Consider the following 22796-nt stretch of genomic DNA (forward strand, 5'->3'; position numbering starts at 1 on the left):
GTCTAGGGTCCAATCAATATTAACGACGTCCCTGTAACCAGAGCTCTTTCTTACACCAGATGTGCCCACCAGAGCTCCCCCTTACATCAGGTATGTCCACAAGAACTGCCACTTACATCAGATGTGCCCACAAGAGCTCCCCCTTACATCAAAAATGCCCACCGAGCTCCTTCTTGCATCAGGTGGGCCCACCAGAGCTAATTTGAAGATCAAGTGAGACCACCAAAGCTCCCTCTTACATCAGATGTGCCCACGAGAGCTGCCTCTTACATCAGGTGTACCCACCAGAGCTACTCTTTACATCAGAAATGCCCATCAGAGTACTTTCTTACATAATATGTGCCCACCAGAACTCCATCTTACATCAGGTGTGTCCACTCCCACTTACATTGGATGTGCCAACCACACCTCCCCTTTACAACAGATGAGCATGCCAGAACTCCCCCTTACATCAAAAATGCCCACCAGAGCTCTTTGTTACATCGGGGGTTTCCACCAGAGCTCCCCCCTATATCGAATGCGCCCACTAGACTTCTGTCTTACATCAGATGTGCCCACCAGAGCTCCCCCTAACATCTGATATGCCCATCAAAACTCCTCCTTACATCAGGTGTGCCCACCAGAGCTCCCCCCTTACGTTAGATGTGCCCACCAGAGCTCCCTCTTACATGAAATGTGCCCACCAGAGCTCCCCCTTACATCAAAAATGCCCACCCGAGCTCCTTCTTGCATCAGGTGGGCCCACCAGAGCTAATTTGAAGATCAAGTGAGACCACCAAAGCTCCCTCTTACATCAGATGTGCCCACCAGAGCTGCCTCTTACATCAGATTTACCCACGAGAGCTACTCTTTACATCAGAAATGCCCATCAGAGTACTTTCTTACATAATATGTGCCCACCAGAACTCCATCTTACATCAGGTGTGTCCACTCCCACTTACATTGGATGTGCCAACCACACCTCCCCCTTACAACAGATGAGCTTGCCAGAGCTCCCCCTTACATCAAAAATGCCCACCAGAGCTCTTTGTTACATCAGGGGTTTCCACCAGAGCTCCCCCCTATATCGAATGGGCCCACTAGACTTCTGTCTTACATCAGATGTGCCCACCAGAGCTCCCCCTAACATCTGATGTGCCCATCAAAACTCATCCTTACATCAGGTGTGCCCACCAGAGGTCTTTCTTGCATCAGGTGTACCCACCAGAACTCCTTCTTACATCAGGTGTGCCTGCCAGAGCCACCCTTTACATCAGAAATGCCCACCAGAATACTTTCTTACATCAGATGTGCCCGCTAGAGCTCCCTCTTACATCAGATGTGCCCAATAAAGCTCCCCCTTATATCAGATGTACCCACCAGAGCTCCCCCTTACATCAGTTGTACCCACCAGAGCTCCTCCTTACATCATGCGTGCCTACCAGGCCTCCCTCTTACATCATATGTGCCCCCCAGAGCTCCCTCTTACATCAGGTGTGCCCAACAGAGCTCCTTCTTACATTAAGTGTGCCCACTTGTGCCTGTGCCCACCTGTGCCCCCCCCTTACATCACGTGTGCCCACCAGGGCTCCCCCTTACATCTGGTGTGGCCACCAGAGCTCCCTCTTACATCAGATTTGCCCACCAGAGCTCCCCCTTACATCCGGTTTGTCCACCAGAGCTCCTTCTTACATCAAGTGAACCCACTAGAGCTCCCTCTTACATCAGATGTTCCCACCAGAGCTCCCCCCTTACGTTAGATGTGCCCACCAGAGCTCCCTCTTACATGAAATGTGCCCACCAGAGCTCCCCCTTACATCATATGTGTTCACCAGAGCTGCCCTTTACATCCGGTTTGTCCACCAGAGCTCCTTCTTACATCAAGTGAACCCACTAGAGCTCCCTCTTACATCAGATGTTCCCACCAGAGCTCCCCCTTACGTTAGATGTGCCCACCAGATCTCCCTTTTACATCAGATGTGCCCGCCAAAGCTCCCCCTTTCATCAGAATTGCCCACCCGAGCTCTTTCCTACATCAGGTGTTCCCAGCAGAGCTTCTTATTACATCAGGTGTGCCCACCAGAGCTTCCTCTTACACCAGATGTGCCCACCAGAGCTCTGCCTTACATCAGATTTGCCATACAGAGCTACTCCTTACATCAGACATGCCCGCCAGAGCTCCCCCTTACATCAGAAATGCCCACAAGAGTTCTTTCTTACATCAGAAGTGCCAACCAGAGCTCCTTCATACATCAGATATGCTCAACAGTGCTCCCCCTTACATCAGATGTACCCACCAGAGCTCCTTCATACATCAGATGTGCCCACCAGAGCTTCATCTTACACCAGATGTGCCCAACAAAGCTCCCCCTTACATCAGATGTACCCACCAGAGCTCCTTCTTACATCAGAAATGCCCACCAGAGCTCTTTCTTACCTCAGATGTGCCCAACAGAGCTCCCCCTTACATCAGATGAACCCACCAGAACTCTCTCTTACATCAGATGTGCCCACCAGAACTCCCCTTTACAACAGATGTGCCCACCAGAGCTCCCCCTTACATTTAAACAGCCCACCAGAGCTCTTTCTTACATCAGGTGGATACACCAGAGCTCCCCCTTATATTGGATGTGTCCACTAGACCTCCCTGTTACATCAGATGTGCCCACCAGAGCTCCCTCTTACATCAAAAATGCCCACCAGAGCTCTATCTTACATCAGTTGTACCCACCAGATCTCATTCTTACATCAGGTGTTTCCATCAGAGCTCTTCCTTACATCAGTTGTACACACCAGATCTCATTCTTACATCAGGTGTGCCTGCATGAGCTTACCCTTACATCAAAAAATGCCCACCGGAGTACTTTCTTACATAAGATGTGCCCACCAGAACTCCATCTTACATCAAATGTGCCCACCAGAGCTTCCGCTTACATCAGATGTGTCCACCAGATTTCTTTCTTACATCAGATGTGCCCACCAGAGCTCCCTCTTACAACCGATGTGCCCAACAGAGCTTCCCCTTTCATAAGATGTACCCACCAGAGTTCCCCCTTTATCAGATGTGCCCACCAGAGCTCCTACTTTCATCAGGTGTACCCACCAGAGCTCCCTCTTACACCAGATGTGCCCGCCAGAGCTCCGTCTTACATCAGAAATGCCCACTAGAGCTCTTTATACATCAGGTGTGCCCACCAGAGCTCCCTCTTACATCAGATGTGCCCACCAGTGCTCGCCCTTACATCAAGTGTGCCCATCAGAGCTCCCGCTCACATCAAATGTGCCCGCCAGAGCTCCCCCTTACATCAGAAATGCCCACAAGTGTTCTTTCTTATATCAGAAGTGCCAACCAGAGCTCCTTCTGACATCAGGCGTGCCCACCAGAGCTCAGCTCCTCCTTACATCAGGCGTGCCCAACAGAGCTCCCGGTTACATCAGATGTACCCACCAGAGCTCCTTCTTACATCAGATGTGCCCAACAGAGCTCCGTCTTGCATCAGGTGTGCCCACCAGAGCTCTTTCTTACATCAGGTGTGCTCACCAGAGATCCCCTTACATCAGGTGTGCCCATCAACGTTCCCTCTTACATCAGATGTGCCCAGCAGAACTGCGTTTTACATCAGGTGTGCCCACCAGAGCTCCCCCTTACATCAGACGTTCCCACCTCAGCTCCCTCTTACTTCAGATTTACCCACCCGAAATCCTCCTTACATCAGGTGTGCCCACCAGAGCTCCTCCTTACATTAGAAATCCCCACCAGAGCACCTTCTAGCATCAATTGTGCCCACCAGAGCTCCCTCTTACATCAGGTGTGCCCACCAGAGCTCCCTGTTACATCAGAAATGCCCAGCAGAGCCCCCTCTTACATCAGAAATGCCCACCGGAGCTCTTTCTTACATCAGATGTGCCCACCCGAGCTCCCCCTTACATCAGGTGTGCCCACCAGAGCTCCCCCTTACATCAGATATGTAATCCAGCGCTCCCGTTACATCAGATGTGACCCCCTCTTACATCAGATGTGCCCACCACAGCTCCCCCTTACATCAGAAATGCCCACCTATGCACTTTCTTACATTAGGTGTGCCCATCAGAGCTCCCTCTTACATCACATGTGCGCACCAGAGCTCCCCCTTACATCAGGTGAGCCCAAACATGTGCTATTTGTTTACAAACATGTTGACGGGGCCTTTCACTGTTTACAACCATGCGCTCACTTTTTACAAATGTGGGAGGGCTCACTGTTCACAAACATTTTCTCTTTGTTTACAAATGTGGGCGGGGCCAGTTACTGTTTACAGCCTTGTGCTTACTGTTTGCAAACATGTGCTCATTGTTTACAAACATGTGGTTGGGGCTAGTCACTGTTTACAAGCATGTGTTCTTTGTTTACAAACATGTGGGTGAGCCAGTCACTGTTTACAACCATGTACTCAGTATTTACAAGCATGGTCTCATTGTTTACAAACGTGGGCGGGGCCAGTCACTGTTTACAAACATGTGCACATTGTTTAAAAACGTGGGTGGGGCCAGTCACTGTTTACAAGCATGTGCTTATTGTTTACAAACAGGTGGGTGTCGCCAGTCACTGTTTAGAACCATGTGCTCACTGTTTACAACCATGTGGGCGGGGCTAGTTACTCTTTACAACCATGTGCCCACTGTTTACAAACGTGCTCATTGTTTACAAACATGTGGGGTGGGATTCACTGTTTAATGTCTCCTCCCCTTCTGCCTCTATTCCTCCACCCCCTCCCTTATTATCTAATAGGAGTTTCTGTCAAATTTTAGGCTCTCACTAAGAACTCCGTTCTGCCCATGTTTTTTCAGTGTAAAAAAAAAGCTGTGGGGGGTTGGCAACCCTGTGAGGAAGGAGCTGAGTTGGAGCTGAACGGCCGCACAAGGAAACCCCTCAATCACTGGGCATCTTTACTGTACAATGTAACCAGCAGGCGCTTTCTACACCCCCAAAAATCACACCCAACATTTGCCGTGGCGTGCTGTGCATGCCGCACTTTAGGGCCCAACTTTGGCTTAGCCTCTGAGGCTCTGAGGAAGAGGCTAAGCCTCAAAACGCGTTAGCCTTCACAAATTCAGGGGACGACTCACCCTCGGATCCCTATGCTGAGGACTGCGTTCCTTATGTGATATGCTTTTATCAAGAACTCGTTTGTGAGTATTTCTAATCTTTTCTTTTAAATAAACCTTCCAAAGGATAATGCACAAGGCCGGTGTGCCCCTGTGTTTGCTTGTTGTTTACAGTGTCCACAAGAACTGCCACTTACGTCAGATGTGCCCCCAAGAGCTCCCCCTTACATCAAAAATGCCCACCCGAGCTCCTTTTTCCATCAGGTGTGCCCACCAGAGTTAATTCGAAGATCAAGTGAGACCACCAGAGCTCCCTCTTACATCAGATGTGCCCACCAGAGCTGCCTCTTACATCCGGTGTACCCACCAGAGCTATTCTTTACATCAGAAATGCCCACCAGAGCCCTTTCTTACATCAGGTGTGCCCACCAGAGCTCCTTCTTACATCAGGTGTGCCTGCATGAGCTTACCCTTACATCAGAAATGCCCACCAGAGTACTTTCTTACATCAGATGTGCCCACCAGAACTCCATCTTAAACCAGAGCTTCCGCTTACATCAGATGTGCCCACCAGAGTTCTTTCTTACATCAGATGTGCCTACCAGAGTTCCTTCTTACATAAGATATGCCCAAAAGAGCTCCCCCCTTCATAAGATGTACCCACCAGAGTTCCTCTTTAGCTCTTTCTTACATCAGGTGTTTCCACCAGAGCCCCCCCCCCCTTATATTGGATGTGTCTACTAGACCTCCCTTTTACATCAGATGTGCCCACTAGAGCTCCCTCTTACTTCAGAAATGCCCGCCAGAGCCCTATCTTACATCAGGTGTGCCCACCAGAGCTCCCCCTTATATCGGATGTGCCCACTAGAGCTCCTTCATCAGATGTGCCCACCAGAGCTTCCCCTTATATCAGATGTGCCCACCAAAGCTCCTCCATACATCAGAAATGCCCACCAGAGCTCTTTCTTACATCCGGTGTGCCCATCAGAGCTCCTCCTTACATCAGTTATACCCACCAGAGCTCCCTTTTACATCAGATATGCCCACCAGAGCTTCTTCTTACATCAGGTGAACCCACTAGGGCTCCCTCTTACATCAGATGTGCCCATCAGAACTGCTTCTTACATCAGGTGTGCCACCAGTACTCCCTCTTACATCAGATGTGCCCGCCAGAGCACCCCCTTTCATCAGAAATGCCCACAAGAGTTCTTTCTTACATCAGAAGTGCCAACCATAGCTCCTTCTTACATCAGGCATGCCCACCAGAGCTCCTCCTTACATCAGATGTACCCACCAGAGCTCCCCCTTACATAAGGTGTGCCCGCCAGAGCTCCTTCTTATATCAGGTGTCCCTGCCAGAGCTCCTTCTTATATCAGGTGTGCCCACCAGAGCTCCTTCATACATCAAGTGAACCCACTAGAGCTCCCTCTTAGATCACACATGCTCACCAGAGCTCCCCTTACATCAGAAATGCCCACCAGAGCTCTTTCTTACATCAGGTGTGTCCATCAGAGCTTCTTCTTACATCAGTTGTGCCCACAAGAGCTCCCGTTTAAATCAGATGTGCCCGCCAGAGCTCCTTCTTATATCAGATATGCCCACCAGAGCTCCTTCTTACATCAAGTGAACCCACTAGAGCTCCCTCTTACATCAAATGTTCCCATCAGAGCTCCCTCTTACATCAGGTGTGTCCACCAGAACCCCCCCTTTACATCAGGTGTGCCCACCAGCGTGCCCTTTTACATGAGGTATTTCCACCAAAGCTCTCTCTTACATCAGATGTGCCAACCTGACCTCCCCCTTACATCAGATGTGCCAACCAAAGCTCCCCCTTATATCAAGAATGCCCACCAGAGCTCCTTATTACATCAAATGTGCCTATCAGTGTTCCCCCTTACATCAGATGTGCCCACCAAAGCTCCTCCTTACGTCAGAATTTCCCACTAGAGCTCCTTCTTACATCAGGTGTGCCCACCAGAGCTCCTTCTTACATCAGGTGTGCCCACCAGAGCTCCTCCTTACAACAGGCGTGGTCACCAGAGCTCCCTCTTACATCAGATGTGCCTGCCCGAGCTTCCCCATACATCAGAAATGCCCACAAGAGCTCCTTCTTACATCAAGCGTGCCCACCAGAGCTCCTTCCTACATTAGGTGTGCCCACCAGAGCTTCCTCTTACATCAGATGTGCCCAACAGAGCTCCCCCTTACATCAGATGTACCTACCAGAGCTCCGCCTTACATCAGATGTGCCCACAAGAGCTCCTCCTTACATCAGGCGTTCCCACCAGAGCTCCCTCTTACATCAAAGTTGGCACAAGAGGTCCCCCTTTCTTAAGAAATGCCCACCAGAGCTCTTTCTTACATCAGGTGTTCCCATCAGAGCTCCCTCTTACATCCAGTGATCCCACTAGAGCTCCCTCTTACATCACATGTGCCCACCAGAGCTCCCCGCTTACATTAGATATGCCCGCCAGAGCTCCCTCTTACATCAAATGTGCCCACTAGAGCTCCCCCTTACATCAGAGGTGCCCACCAGAGCTCCCTCCTACATCAGATGTGCCTACTAGGGATGATCGAACCGATGGTCGACCCGAACATTGGGTGTTCGAAATTTGGCCGAATTCCGAACTTCTTGCGGTAAAAGTTCGGAATTCGGTCACCAGAACTGCCCAAGATGCAATGGGTCAGGAAGTGGGCTTTAAAAGCCCGTGGTTGGCCCAGAAACATCAGTAAAAGCCAATGAAGGGGGCAGGAGTCTGCTAGGAATGTGATTGGAGTGATGGGGTCCAGAGGCCAATCAAGAGTGAATAAGCCCCCCAGTATATAATATAGCCCCCCCTAACCTCGAGCACTGTAATACAGAGGCTTTTGAAGAGAGTGGAAGCATGTATGTTTCTCCTGCTGTATGGAGCTGTTCTTTTAGTGTGAGGAAAGGGATATGCAGTGTAGTTAGGGTACTATATACCACTATAGTTAGATTCAATAATCTAGTTTCTGTAGGGATACTTTTAAGTTTCAGGGTGACCGGAGTTTAGGGTGACCTAACTCTGCCATGCCTGGGTGACCGAACTCTGCCAGGTCAGGGTGACCCTAGTGTAGTTTAGCTGACTCTGCCACACCAGGGTGACCGAACTCTTCCATGTCAGGGTGACCGTAGTGTAGTTTAGCTGACTGCCTGCCAATGCCATACCAGGGTGACCGAACTCTTCCATGTCAGGGTGACCGTAGTGTAGTTTAGCTGACTCTGCCTGCTAACTGCCATACCAGGGTGACCGAACTCTTCCATGTCAGGGTGACCGTAGTGTAGTTTAGCTGACTCTGCCTGCCATACCAGGGTGACCGAACTCTTCCATGTCAGGGTGACCGTAGTGTAGTTTAGCTAACTCTGCCTGCCATACCAGGGTGACCGAACTCTGCCATGTCAGGGTGACCCCACTATGCAGATTTTGGGTTAGGGGTATACATATATACATATATATATATATGTTTATATAGATGTATATACACACACACACGTATATATATATATATTGTGACAGGAAGTCAGGTAAATCTATGGGTGTTGTCACAGACGGGAGATACATCTCTGCCTTGTTTAGACAATTCACCAATTACTATAGGGTGTCGGCTGCAGAGGTAGCCAGAAAGGTGTAAGGATGTTGAAAAGGCTTCAGCTATTCAGCATGAGGCAATTAAAGCCTCTATAAGTTATCCAGAGGATGACTGCTGATTGCTGCCTCCTGAGGCTGTGTGAGCTGAGGAGAGCAGTCAGATGAAAGACTTCTGAAGGTGAGGTGATGGACTTTTTCTGTGTGAAAAGAAAAATGGACTATTGATTGTCTGCTGTATGACCAGCAGTGTCTGCCCAGCAGTAGGTTGGGACAGACTCCCTAGGTAGGTTTCTGTGTGTGAAGGTAGACGCCCACAGTGGCCAGGATTTATTTTGTGTTTTGAATTATGCTGTTTTTGATGCTTGCACTTGTTTGAAGAAAATTGCAAGAGTAAACCATAGACTGTTGTTTTCAACTACTCCTCGGCTATCTCTCTGTGTAACAAACCCCCCCAAGGGGTCACCCTCTCCCTGCTACCGAGCTAACCCCTCACATATAGTGGAGTGCTGCGGGCAGCTAAAGTAAACCCAAAATGGAGGAGATGCTGAAACAAATGATTATGGCAAATGCAAATCAACAGCAGGCAAATGCGTGTTTTCAGCGGAGCCTTGCAGCTCAACAACAGGCTCACCAAGAGAGCATTGTAGCTCACCAAGAGAGCATGGCAGCTCACCAAGAGAGCATGGCGGCTCAACAACAGGCTCACCGAGAGAGCATTGCAGGCTTGGAACAGAGACACCAGCAGCAAATGGAGGCCATCGTGAAACAGCTCCAGAGACAGCAGACCGTGGCTGGGAGTCAGGCCAGTAACATACCGACTTTTCGGGTAAACCACTTATTGCCAAAGATGACTGCAGATGAGGACCCTGAGATGTTTCTGACCACGTTTGAAAGAACAGCGTAGAAAGAGAGTTGGCCTAAAGAACAGTGGGCTGGACTAGTGGCCTCCCTATTATCTGGAGAAGCCCAAAAGGCATATTTTGATTTGGAGCTTGCAGATGCAAAAAACTATGATCGATTAAAAGAGGAAATATTGGCACGTTTTGGGGTAACCTTGGATGTCCGTGCTCAGCGGGTCCACAATTAGAGTTATCAGCTGAGGAAGGCCCCTTGGTCGCAGATGTATGACCTCATCCATTTGTCTAAGAAATGGCTGCAGCCAGAAATTCTGTCCGGACCAAAAATTTTGGAGCGAGTAGTCATGGACAAATTTCTTAGGTCTCTTCCTAACACCCTGCAGAAATGGATGAGCCATGGTGGACCGGAAACCGCAGACAAATTAGTAGACCTGGTCGAAAGGTACCTAACAACAGAGAATTTGACCTCTTTTCCCAGAGATGCACAGACTTTTCACCCCAAGACCAGACCCTCCCCACCTATAAGTAAGACTGCACCAAGGGATGGGGGTGGAAAGAGGGACCAAAGAGCAACTAGAGGTATTATCGGGACTACTACTAATGTTTGGCGAGAGCGGCCTGGAAGACCCATCCCACAGGAGAGGACCAGAAGGTTGATTTGTCACCGTTGCCGGGAAGAGGGACATGTAGCAGCGGTTTGCCCAGCGGTCCCCTTTTGCAACCACATGCACTGCAGTAAAGGGGAATGAGAAACCTTTATATAGAATGTGTTTAGATGGTAAAGATGTTGTGGTATTGTTGGATTCAGGTAGCTTGGTCACCTTAGTGAGAAGTGATCTAGTGGTGAAAAAAAACGTACATCCTAGGAAAATGGCTGTAGCTTGTGTACATGGGGACACTCGAGAATATCCGGTGACTACGGTTTCCTTTGAAACCTCCCTCGGTAACTTGTGTCACCAAGTGGGCTTAGTTCCCAAACTGCCACATGACGCCATTGTGGGAAGGGATTTCCCAAAGTTCTGGGAACTCTGGGATTGCCCAGATTCCCCAGTAGGTGGTTCGTCTGAGCCTGAAACATCTACTCCAGAATCCTCTAACTGTGAGGATTCTCCTGAATTTCCGTGCTCAGTCTTAGCCGGGGAAACACCAGTCCCTAGGGAGGAGCCTGCTACCTCAGAAGAGGAACAGCGGCCGTTAGGGTTGGATGACCTTGAGATGCACCGAGAAAATTTTATCACTGAGCAATTGAGGGACCCACATTGCTAAGAGCCCGGGAGAATGTAGTGAAGATAGATGGGGAGTTAGTTAACCCTGACGAGAGGATTGCCCTCCCTTACTTCATTATTGAAAGGGACCTCTTATATCGAGTGTCACAGAGGATAGAGGACACCCTTGAGCAACTGGTAGTGCCTAAACCGTACCGCAAGATGGTTTTGGAACTGGCCCATGGGCACATTCTTGGGGGACATTTGGGAGCATAAAAAACCCGGGAGAGAATCACCCAGAGGTTTTAGTGGCCTGGGATCACTAAGGAAGTGGAATTGTACTGCTCTTCCTGTCCAGTGTGTCAGATTAATGCACCCACGCCACATTTCCGCAGTCCGTTGGTACCCCTGCCCATTATCGAGGTCCCTTTTGGGAGGATCGCCATGGACTTGGTTGGCCCCTTACTGAAGTCCACTAGAGGGCACCAGCACATCTTGGTAATAATGGACTATGCCACCCGTTACCCAGAAGCGATTCCTCTCCGAAATACCTCTGCTAAAACCATTGCCAAGGAGTTATTTCAAGTTTTCAGCCATGTGGGTCTTCCTAAGGAAGTCCTAACTGACCAGGGCACCCCGTTTATGTCTAGCGTGACCAGAGAACTTTGTAAACTCCTGAAAGTGACCCAATTACGTAAATCAGTATATCACCCTCAAACAGACGGGTTAGTGAAGAGGTTTAATAAAACTTTATAACAAATGTTGAGGAAGGTGGTGGATAAAGACGGAAAGAATTGGGATTATCTGCTACCTTATCTGATGTTTGCCATAAGAGAGGTTCCCCAATCATCCACAGGGTTCTCTCCGTTTGAGCTGCTGTATGGGAGGCACCCCCAGGGCCTACTGGACATTGCCAGGGAAACATGGGAGAGTGAGAGTTCCCCTCATCGAAGTGTGATTGAGCATGTGGCACAAATGCAAGATAGAATTGCCCAAGTAATGCCGATTGTGAAGGTACATTTAGCCCAAGCCCAGTTGGCTCAACAAAGGATTTACAATCGTGGGGCCCAGGTATGTTCTTTTGCACCTGGTGATAGGGTGTTGGTGTTGGTCCCCACGGTCGAAAGTAAATTCCTAGCCAAATGGCAGGGTCCCTATGAAGTGTTGGAGAGAATAGGGGTGGTGAATTATAAAATTAGCCAACCGGGAAGACGAAAACCTGAGCAGCTCTATCACGTGAACTTGTTAAAACCGTGGAAGGATAGAGAGTCCTTGGTCGCGGAGACTACCCGATTTTCTGCTCCATTTAACCTGGCTGTCCCTGAAGTTGGGATAGCAGAGACTCTGTCCAAAACTCAGAAACAGGAGGTTAAAGAATTTGTGCTCCGTAATAGGGAGAAGTTTTCAGACCTGCCAGGTTGGGTCTCTGGATTTAAACATGACATTATCACCACGCCAGGGGATAAGGTCAAGTTAAAGCCTTATAGAATTCCAGAAGCCGGCGAGAGGCAATTCGCCAGAAAGTAAAAAAAATGCTTGAGTTGGGGGTGATAGAAGAGTCAAATAGTGATTGGTCCAGTCCCATTGTCTTAGTGCCCAAACCAGATGGAAGTTGGCGGTTTTGTAATGATTTTCGCCGCCTGAATAAAATCACTAAGTTTGACACCTATCCTATGCCCCGCATAGATGAACTAATTGATCGCCTAGGCACTGCCCGGTACATGACAACGCTAGACCTTACCAAGGTTTATTGGCAAATTCCTCTCTCGGGGTCCGCCAGGGAAAAAACAGCATTTGTAACTCCAAACGGATCTTTCCAATATCGGATGATGCCTTTTGGGTTACAGAATGCTCCTGCCACATTCCAACGAACCATGGATAAGACCCTTCGGCCTCATCGAGCCTATGCTGCTGCATACCTCGATGACGTGGTCATCCACAGTGAGGATTGGGACTCACACTTACCAAAAGTTCAGGCTGTTTTGGATTCCATCTGGAAAGTGGGGTTTACAGCCAATCCAAAAAAATGTACCATTGGGCTAGAAGAGGCGAAGTATCTGGGGAATACCATTGGAAGACGTCTAGTCAAGCCCCAAATAAACAAAGTTGAGGCTATTCAGGATTGGCCACGTCCCACCAACAAGAAACAGGTTCGTGCATTTTTGGGGATCGCAGGTTATTATTGCCGTTTTATTCCCCATTTTGCCTCACAGGCTGCCCCCCTGACCAATTTGACCAAAGGGAAGGAGTCTGTCATGATCAAATGGACTCCCGAAGCAGAAACAGCTTTTCAGGCTTTAAAACAGGCCTTTTGTAGTCAGCCAGTTTTAAATTCGCCTGATTTTTCACGAGACTTTGTGGTCCAGACAGATGCATCAAATGTGGGTTTAGGAGCTGTACTGTCCCAGATTATCAAGGGGGAAGGACACCCTGTTATGTACCTCAGCCGAAAGTTGAAGGCCCATGAGGAGAATTATGCCACCATTGAGAAAGAGTGTTTGGTGGTAAAATGGGCTTTGGATTCTCTCCGATATAACCTCTTGGGTAGACAGTTTGAACTGGTGACAGATCATGCCCCATTGAAGTGGATGGCACAGAACAAGGAGACCAATAGGAGAATAAATAGGTGGTTCCTGGCCCTTCAGGAATTTAGTTTTGTGGTAACGCATCGCCCCGGTGTTCAAATGGGGAATGCAGATGGTTTGTCCCGAGCACATGCGTGCCTGGCAACCTGTGTCCCAACCCTAGGGTTGAAACAAGAGGGGGGGGTATGTGACAGGAAGTCAGGTAAATATATGGGTGTTGTCACAGACGGGAGATACATCTCTGCCTTGTTTAGACAATTCACCAATTACTATAGGGTGTCTGCTGCAGAGGTAGCCAGAAAGGTGTAAGGATGTTGAAAACGCTTCAGCTATTCAGCATGAGGCAATTAAGGCCACTATAAGTTATCCAGAGGATGACTGCTGATTGCTGCCTCCTGAGGCTGTGTGAGCTGAGGAGAGTCAGATGAAAGACTTCTGAAGGTGAGGTGATGGACTTTTTCTGTGTGAAAAGAAAAATGGACTATTTATTGTCTGCTGTATGACCAGCAGTGTCTGCCCAGCAGTAGGTTGGGACAGACTCCCTAGGTAGGTCCCTGTGTGTGAAGGTAGACGCCCACAGTGGCCAGGATTTATTTTGGGTTTTGAATTATGCTGTTTTTGATGCTTGCACTTGTTTGAAGAAAATTGCAAGAATAAACCATAGACTGTTGTTTTCAACTACTCCTCGGATATCTCTCTGTGTAACGAACCCCCCCAAGGTTCACCCTCTCCCCGCTACCGAGCTAACCCCTCACAATATATACATATATATATATATATATATATACACATTGTTAGATATTTATTCCAAATTCATAATTCGACACTTATTGGAATTATATTATATTCACAGCAAGCTTGCAAAATATATTTGATTTTATGATTAATCATAATATTAATATGTGTGAATGACCTTGATCCGGTGATTAACAATAAAGTTCTTCATCTGAGCTGAGGCAGTAAATGTCAGATAATTCTGGGGTATGTAGCTAGTTGGAAGATGACATATAAGGTATCTGGTATAGAATGTCATGGAAGTCAAGAATAGGAGCCATGTAATACTAGGAATATACATATATTAGCTTAAATAATGTTAGTTAGGATTAGTGTTATCCCAGTCATAATTAATAGTATTTGTATGTATTTACTTAACCACTTGCCGACTGCCTAACGCCGATCTACGTCGGCAGTCAGCCCCTCACAGGCAAAGTGACGTAGGGCTACGTCACTAGCTTGTGAGGGTCTAGGGAGCGAGCGCGCGCCCCCGGAGGCGCGCTCCCGCGTGGTCACGGACCCCCCCGCGCGTGTGACCGGCGGACATCGGGTCACTCTGCGATCGGCGGGGGAGAGGGAGAAAGTCAGGCGGCTTGTGTAAACAAGCTGCCTGTCATTCTGTAATGTTCTGGTACCTTTGGGTACCCTAATTACTCTTTCATAAGTGTATGCGCCCCACCATTCTCTTTTGGTAAGGTGCGCATACACCTTTAAGACTGATGCTGTCATCACTGAGCGCCGGACTGGATGGCTATTTAGATCGCCGGCTCTCACTCACATGTGTTCGTTCAAACTGCTTTGTGCCTTGATGCTAACCTGTCTTGAAGCTCTCATGCTTGCAAGCATACCTCGCTGTCGGAACCACGCTGCGCTGATCCCTGTATCCCGCTACCGGATCATCTGCTCTTGCCGAACCTCTCCTCTGCTACATTGCTATTAGTGATAAGTACCCCACAGGGGAAACCTCTATAACCTTCATACTAAAGCTTACACTATCTAGCTCTGCATACTAAGGACTATTACTACATCTGCATTATCTAAGATTGCTAGCTCTTGAGCCTACTACCACCTGTTCTTGCACTGGGTTGATCTCTCTTGTATGTCCACCTGCTACTCTGTCATCTGCTACCATACATGATTGCTAAACCTATCTGCATCCCATCTGCTACTATCTTACTTTCAAGAACATTTCCTTTCAAGTGTCTGTCATCTACCATCTCTACCCAACCTGTCTCTTCAGCCTATCATCACTGTGTTACTATATACATAAGTCACTCTAGGAAACATCTTATTGAGTGTGTGTATTTACTTGCTGAATTGAGATCATCCACACATGATGAGTCATTGGGAGTTGGGATTGGTGTCTCAGCATTTCTCTACATGACTACTGAAGTGGAATATTTCTGCAGCTGAAAATCCACATCATACATAAAACGCAGGAGCGTTACACATTCTCCCCTGTGTATGAAGGATGATCATACGGTTCTACTATGTAGAACCGTTGATCACTCTTCATACATCTGAAGCCACAGCCAATCACAGTAGAAAGCACGCCCCTAGGGACACACATAGCCCCTCCCTTTCAAAAAAAAGTTAACCCCTTCACTGACAGTGTATTTTTACAGTAACAGTGCATATGTATAGCACTGATTACTGTAGAAATGTCACTGGTAACCCCAAAAGTGTCAAAAATGTCAGTCAAGGGTCCGATCTGTCCGCCGCAATGTCGCAGTACCGCAAAAAAATCACAGATCGCCGCCATTACGCGTTAAAAAAAACAACAAAAATTACAAAAATCTTTCCCTTTGTTAGTAAACGCGATAACTTTTGCGCAAACCAATCAAAATACGCTTTTTGCGATTTTTTTTACCAAACATAGGTAGCATAAAACAAATTGGCCAAAAATGTTAAAAAATTTTGATCTTTACATTTTTTTGGGGGGAATTTCATATAAAAAAATGTGAAAAATGTTGCTATTTTTGCAAAATTTACGCTCTTTTTTTGTTTATAGCATGTGATCAAAAAATTTGGCACAGGTGATCAAATACCACCAAAAGAAAGCTCTGTTTGTGGGAAAAAAAGGACGCCAAATTCGTTTAGATACAGCATCGCACGACCGCGCAATTGTCCGTTAAAGTCACGCAGTGCCGAATCGCAAAATACCCCCTGGTCAGGAAGGGGGTAAAATCTTCCGGGGCTTAAGTGGTTAATGTTATACAAGTTATATAAGTTGGTTACATGTGTTACTTTTGTGTAAGATAAATGATGGTTATATGGTTTAACATGACATCAGTCACATAAGAGACGTTACAAGAATAGAGTGTTACATGTGGGCTTGTCAATCAAAGTCCATATATGACTTTATGAGTTTAGTACCTCCTCTTGTATAGAATAACTGAAGTTAGCAGAAATTATGTATGCCATACAAGGTTTGGAGTATTGAAAGTTCATGACGTCTACATGTAAGGTAAATTGCCAGGAGATTGGGATCTTACCTGTGGACTCACAGGCACACAGACACACAGACTAGGGAAGATCACACACATTACTTCTTCTCCACAAAAACCTATACATAGACCTTTTGACAACTTAAGCAGACGTTAGTTCTCTGAAACCTAGAGACGTCTTTTCCTGCCATTCCTGTACTTGAGATTTACACTGAAGAAGGACATAGAGGAACACACATGTCTATACAGCCATGATTTCAAGCTGGACACATTTTTCAGAAGTATTGTTTTTATTCCTTATATTTTTACCTACACTGAACTGAAGCGTTATACCTTTTACATTGTATTGTTGATGCTGAGTGTGTTTGAATAAAATCACACTTTGTTTTTAAGTCAGTCTGGCTATCAATGCTATTCAAAACGAAACGCCTAAAGATATTAGAATATTAGATATATTCTACATTTTACATTTGGCGAATGCCAGCCATAGCCGTAATCCCCAATCCTTGCCAAAGGGGGGAGACTAACACAATTTCATGATTGATCAAGTCTGGGGGAATCAACAATCAAAGAACCTAGAAAGAAAAGAGGCGTTTGATTCATCAGATGTGGACAAGACGTCCAGTGATTGAGCCGACTGAAGACGAGAAAATCTTCTGATCACGGTGAGTAAAAAATATGGAATTTATTGACGATTTAGCTAGAGAAAGCAAGCTAGAGTTTAAAGATGTGTCTTTTTATCCAAATGACAGTCACTTATGGGAATATATGTACAATGAATGTTTACTGGCCAATAGACAGATTGACAAATCCAGGTTTACTGTGCACAAATTACGAAAAAAGATAAATAATGTGTTACAGTTAGTAAGAATATTTAATAAGTTGATTATTACTATACCTGCCAAAAATGTTTGTACATTAAATCAGACAGACACTAACAATGTACAGAACACAGGAATACATGAAAATGTGTCCCAAGATTCCCTTAACTGTCCAAACTGTGAGATTTTTTTTAATTGCATAGAGGATCTTGAAAAACAAATAGAATCTAAAACAAATCTTTTGTTAGAGTTACAAAATGACAGTAGACAAATTGCTGTAATAACAACAGATGACAAAAAGACTGAATGCAAGTCAAAGGCTCAACCTTCTTATATTCCTGAAAGTTCGGAAATGGAGAATGTTGATGCTGATGACGAAATAGAGATTAAACATAAAAAATTATTATGTAGAACTGCAAAACTAAAGTTGCAAATACATGACCAACTAATGAAAGTTTTAAATGACATCCCACCATATAATTTTAGTGCGGATGCATTTCATAACGCAGATGTATTTGAGTCATACACTGACAGATACAATCTGAAAGACGAACAGCGCAATCATATATTTTATCTCTGGTTGCCTGCACATTATGTTCGACGGTTAACAAAGTCACCTGTTACTGATGACCAAGGTCAGGAGAGACATAGTGATGCAATGGACAGATTGCAACAATTGCTGTTATGCACAACTGGGGAAGAAGTACCGTCCATAGAAATGTTAGAATTATTGCAAACTACTGTAGACGAAGACCCGTTTGAATTTGAAATTAAATTTTGCAAAGCATATAAAAGGATTTTGGGTGTAGACGATGACACTGGATTGATACATTTATTTGTGAAAAAGTTTAAATATCTTGACCCAACTTCATTAGCCATAGTACAGGAACGACAAAATTTGAACGATATAGTAAGCTTCATCGATAAAGTTAGGAGACAATTCAAACAGAGCAATCTCACATATGAGGTAGCTATGATTCAATGTGATGAAAATAGTCAGACAGCAGACATGTCAGACACTGCAGATCTCAGCAAGAATGACGAAGACAGGTGTAGGCAAGTGAGACAAGGTGGTAAACTTGGCCATATGAAAAAACATTGTTGTAAACTTAAGAGAGACTCACAAATAAACATTCAAGACATGGAGAATAAAAAAGCGTTATTTTTACAACCTTCTTTATTATGTCAAGATACATTTTTGACTGAATTGCCTTATGCCACCGAAGTCAAACAGATCAGTAATGTAACTGTTCACAGCAGTTCAGACAACATGGCAAAAGGACCTGTCGCTGACAGAGATGGTTTATTGCCATTGCCAAAATTAGAATCACATCAAGCTTCAATTTCTCTACCATTAGAATACGTTGCTCCAATTATATTGGATGAGAATGGTAGACCACATATACAAGGTTTGCTGAATGGTAAAAAAATTAATCTTCTCATTGATAGTGGAGCTGAGATTAGTCTAACCAGAGAAAACATACCTGTGAAACCAAATTCCCCTATATGTCATATTGTGGGTTTTAATAATACAAGTAATTCCACTGCTAGACAAATATCTAATGTAACATTTGAAATACCTGGACTAGTAAAAACTAACATTGACATTTGGTTTTGTCACGGTGCAGAGAATATACTTGGCAGTGATGTAATCAATAAACAAAAGTGGGTGATTGATTTGGCTAATAAAAGTATTTGGAAAGATCCATCTAGGCCCAAATCAGTGCTAATTGATCCCTCTGTATACAGTAATGTTGGTTCCATTACTGATATGTCCACAGAACAAAAATGGCCTAACACTGATGGTAATTGTGCTTTAACGGAAATGGTACAACGTTTTCCATGTTTGTGGTCAAAGTTCAAAAATGACACAGGAACTTTGAAAAATACTGAACTGAATATTGAAGGAAAAGATCCAGAACCTCATAATCAGTATGAGTTACCACTAGAATCAGTTGGTCTACTTTCTGCCATTATTCAAGAGTTTGAACAACTAGGAATTTTAAAGAAAGCACAATCAGTGGTAAATAATTATATTTGGCCTATCAAAAAAGCTGATAATTCATATTCTTTATCAGTTGATTTAACCACTTGCCGACCGCTCACATGGAGCGTACTGTGGCAAAGTGGCCCGTTCCCGTCCAGCAACGTAGACCTACGTCGCTGGACTCCTCCCCCTGTAGGCGGCGCTCCCGCTGTTTTCATTCACAGCGGGAGTCGGGCCAGGGGAGGAGCAGCGGCGATCGCCGCTGCTCTGCCCCGATCGTCGGGGAATCGAGTGAGGAAATCCGCCCGCCTGTGTAAACAGAGCGGGCGGATCTCCATAGTGACAGGGACTGACAGATCGGAGTGTTCAGCATAGCTGAACATCCGATCTGTCCTTCTGTCACTCAGTCACCTCCCCCCCCCCCACACGTCAGTAAGCACCAGGCATACATTAACCCCTCCCTCTCCAATAAAATTAGCCCCTTCCCTGCCAGTGTCATTTTTACAGTAACAGTGCATATTTATAGCACTGATTACTATAGAAATGTCACTGGTACCCCCAAAAGTGTCAAAAATGTCAGTCAAGGGTCCGATCTGTCCGCCGCAATGTCACAGTCCCGCAAAAAAAATCGCAGATCACCGCCATTACGCGTTAAAAAAAAAACACCAAAAATGACAGAAATCTTTCCCTTTGTTAGTAAACGCAATAACTTTTGCGCAAACCAATCAAAATACGCTTATTGCGATTTTTTTTACCAAACATAGGTAGCAGAAAACAAATTGGCCAAAAATTTAAAAAAAAATTGATTTTTACATTTTTTTGGGGGGAATTTCATATAAAAAAATGTTAAAAATATTGTTATTTTTTCAAAATAAACGCTCTTTTTTTGTTTATAGCGCAAAAAGTAAAAATCGCACAGGTAATCAAATACCACCAAAAGAAAGCTCTGTTTGTGGGAAAAAAAGGACGTAAATTTCGTTTGGGTACGGCGTCGCACGACCGCGCAATTGTCACAGCGCCGAATCGCAAAAAGTGGCCTGGACGGAAGACAGCAAAATCCTCCGGTGGTCAAGTGGTTAAGGACACTGACAAACATATCACAAATAACACGGTCATTCCTGATAAATCTAACATAAAGCTAAATTTGGATACCAAAGCTAAAGTGTTTTCTGTATTAGAAATCTCTAACAGTCATTTTTCAATCCCTTTAACTAAAAGTTGTCAATACAAACTTGCGTTCACATTCAACAAAGAGAGTTATACGTTCACTCGATTAATACCTGGCCTAGGTATTGGTGATGGTGTAGTTCATGAAACTATAGCAAAAATACTGTTAAACTTTTCAATGCCAGAATGTATTTATCAGCATGTGGATACGATTCTGCTGAGTACCCAGAATATCGATGAACATATTGCTCTTTTGTCTGAGTTGTTTACGTTGTTACAACTTGCAGGTCTAAAATTAAACACGGCAAAAGTCCAGCTTATGAAAAGTCAGGTGAAATACCTTCACATGCAAATTAGTCAAGGAAAGAGACAGTTGTTGCAAGTACAATTAGAGATATTACTTCTATCCCAACTCCAATAACTCAAAAGGCATTGCATCAGTTTTTGAATAAAATAAATCGTTGTAGAGAATTCGTAAACAGTTTCGCAGAGAAAGTCATTCCACTATATAATCTTTTGAGGAATAAAGGTAATATATTTGACCAATGGGGTCCAAATGAGAAAAATGCCTTTGAAGTGTTGAAAAAAGATTTGCAGAAAGCTCCAATGTTAAGTACAATAGAAGTTTGTTCTGAAGCACCTTTTGTTTTGAAAACTCATGTATCTGAGAATGCAATCTCAGTAACGTTGTCTCAACTAAAAGAAGGTAAGGAGAAAATAATTGCCTATTTCTCCAGAAATTTATCATTTTTGGAAAAAACTCTTGAGTCAGATGTAAAGCAACCGCTAAGTGTTTACTATGCAATTAAAGCAACAGAGAGCATAGTGAAATCAAACAAGATCATATTAGAGACATCTGACTGCTCACTAAAAGATATTTTTGAGAAAGATGGTTTTAGAGAATGTCGAGAAAAATATCCTCAATGGTTTAGAACATTGTCATCTAAACACATTCAGATAGATGTAACAAGACATTTTCAGGGAAGCACACCAGCACATGTTTATACAGCTGTATCTGAGAAGTCTGTACCTGCAGAACAGTCTACCACTAGAAAAAGTGCTTCAACACAGAAAACAGTTACCATATTTCTAATTTTATAGAGATGAGAACAAAGGCATAGTCCATTGTCATCTCTGGGGTGATACAAAACCTTTCTTTGTTTGTGAAAACAAGATTTTGTGTCATGACCAAAAGGAGATGTTGCGTTCTGTCACACCTAAACTTCACAGTACATTTGTATTATAGTTTAGGACATCTTAGACAGGATAAGGACAGTACATTTCATACAGAAGTTTTCCTTGAAGAAAAATTTAAAGTAGTATTATTTCACATATAGTTTTACAAATTCATGAAACTTTTGTCCCATAATGTTTTAACATTTGTTGAGAGAGAAAAAAAAAAGGATACAAGAATAATGTAAATTGTTTATGCCAAAGCAATGATACTGCATTTCTTTTACAGAAATGGAATTTAAAACCAAGTAAATAGGGAGGATAATAAGCTCCTAAGAAGCGCAAAGATAATATCAAGAAATTCAAAGTTGAAGGAAAGATCTTCTCGGGAAGAAGATTGGACGAACGATTTAAACTTCACATTTATGACTGTTTTATCTTATTCAACAAGGTTTTCTAACCTAACAGAACTTAAAGAAGAACATATTTAATATACATTGCATGAAGAAAGGATGCATCAGAAGAAACTTTATCTACTATAGATAAAAATAAGGACTGAAACATTATTATTTTTTTCACATATACATTTTTGATTATCCAATTATTTTGAAACTAATGTTCATATTAAGTTAAGATTATCATTATTTTTTTATTTTTTTTCCTTATTCATATATTGAATATTTTAAAGTTAAACTTCACTATTATGCTAGTTAATAGACCATCTTTTGTTAATAAGTTAAGAAAATATATCACTCTTAAAAAAGAAGAAAATTTGAAAATTATGACAAGTATATTTCCAAAGAGCTAAAATATTATTTAAGCACAAATATGGAAAAATATTATTACATAATTTAGTTATTATTATTACCATTATTATTCATTATTGATATCAGTTATCATTATGTTATACATATTTAAAAATCTATATAATTATTTTAGAAATGTGAATAGATAGATCCAAGAGGAGGTAAAGTAAGGAGAAAAGAGTTTAGAAGGATAGTTATTTCTGGCTGGTTCAGTTCTGAAGAATATTGTGTTCAATCATTTGATACAAGGTTGTGTAAATGAGATACGAATGTTTTGTGTGGATTTATTTATTATTTT

This window comes from Pelophylax lessonae, assembly GCF_965119305.1.
Source record: "Pelophylax lessonae genome assembly, chromosome: 5".
NCBI classification, from domain to species: Eukaryota; Metazoa; Chordata; class Amphibia; order Anura; family Ranidae; genus Pelophylax; species Pelophylax lessonae.